Here is a 1,855-nt window from a genome sequence, read left to right on the forward strand (position 1 = left end):
ATTTTATTCTAACCGATTTTCATGTTGTTTTACATAATCACATTTGTTTGCTTCATATTAGTTCATCACATGTTATAAAATGTAGCTATAAAAAACAGTTATGAAAGATAGACATTTCCTCACTTTTAGACAGTTAAAATGGCATCATTTGTTTTACTAGTTTTGGCATAGTAAATAATATGGTCTGAATATTTGTACCCCTCCCCAAATTTGATGGAAATCCAATCACTAATGTAATGGTACCAGGAAGCAGAACCTTTGGGAAGTATTTAGGTCATGAAGTCAGAGCTCTCATAAATGAAATTACTGCCCTTGTAAAAGATATCCCAGAATGAACCATCTATTTATGAGATGGGCCCGTACTGGGCACTGAATCTGCCAGTGCTTTGATTTTGGGCTAACCCTAGAATGGTGAAACATAAGAGTGGCTTATAAGATCCAGCCTTTTCACGAGATGGCGCCGAAATTGAAGAAGGAAGCTCTTGCCCCTTCTAAAGCCGAAGCCAAAGCGAAGGCTTTAAAGGCCAAGAAGGCAATGTTCAAAGGTGTCCACAGCCACACAAAAAAAGAAGATCCTCACGTCACCCACCTTCCGGCGGCCCAAGACACTGCGACTCCGGAGGCAGCCCAAATATCCTCGGAAGAGCGCCCCCTCCCGGAGAAACAAGCTTGACCACTATGCTATCCTCAACTTGCCGCTGATCACTGAGTCTGCCATGAAGATAGAAGACAACAGCACACTTGTGTTCATTGTGGATGTTAAAACCAACAAGCACCAGATCAAACAGGCTGTGAGGAAGCTCTGTGACACTGATGTGGCCAAGGTCAACACCCTGATTCGGCCTGATGGAGAGAAGAACGCATATGTTCGACTGGCTCCTGATTACCATGCTTTGGATGTTGCCAACAAAATTGGGATCATCTAAACTGAGTCCAGCTGCCTAATTCTAAATACATACATATATATATCTTTTCACCATTAAAAAAAATGATACTCAGTCCATGACATTTTCTTATAACTGCCTAAACACACTATGAACAAACAACAACAAAAAAAATCAGTATTGAAAAAGGGAGGTGGTGCTGTAACAAATACCTAAAATGTGAAAAGTCTTTGGAACTGGGTAATGTGTAGAGACTGGATGAGTTTTGAAGTGCAGTTTAGAAAAAGCTTATGTTGCTATGAACAGACTGTTAAGAGTGATACTAGTGAGGGCTCAGATAGAAAGCCTCAATTTTCAGAGAATACCTAAGTAATCCCGAACAGAATGTTATTATAAACATGAAGGATAAAGGCCATTATGATGAAGTCTCACACAAAAATGAGAAATGTGTTATTGGAAACACAAATAAGAGAAGGAAATTCTTATTATAATGTGGCAAAGAACTTAGCTATATTCTCTTTGTGTCCTAGTGTTCTGTGGAAGGTAGAACTTGTGAGTAATGAAATCAGATATTTAGCTGAAGCTATTTCTTAGTAAAGTCTTGAAAGTGAAGCTTGACTTCTCTTGAGTGCTTAAAGTAAAATGCTAAAAGAATGTAATGCTTAAATGTTACATTTTTAATCCAAAGGGAAGCAGAGCTTAGCATTTTGGAAAACTCTCAATTTATCCACATAAGAAAACTATGAGAAATCTTTTTCAAAAGACAACAAGGATGTTTCCAAGCTACTATTTAATAAGGTGAATTCTGTGAATTTTCCATGTCCAACAGAAGCCGGGTGCTATTCATAAATACGATAGAAGAATGAGCCCAAAAGCATCTTGGAGATTATTAGAGCTGACCTTTGCATCACAGGCCCAGAGGGCCTAGGGGATAGAATAATTTCAAGGCTTTGCTCCTGACATTCCAGGGC

The 1,855-nt window shown here is 38.9% G+C and overlaps 1 pseudogene; it reads left to right on the forward strand.

Moving 5' to 3' along the window:
* The first annotated feature begins 454 nt into the window (after nucleotides 1–454).
* Nucleotides 455–980, forward strand: LOC112629276 (annotated as a pseudogene).
* Nucleotides 981–1,855: the final 875 nt, after the last annotated feature.

The sequence above is a fragment of the Theropithecus gelada genome, chromosome 7b (assembly GCF_003255815.1).
Source record: "Theropithecus gelada isolate Dixy chromosome 7b, Tgel_1.0, whole genome shotgun sequence".
NCBI lineage: Eukaryota > Metazoa > Chordata > Mammalia > Primates > Cercopithecidae > Theropithecus > Theropithecus gelada.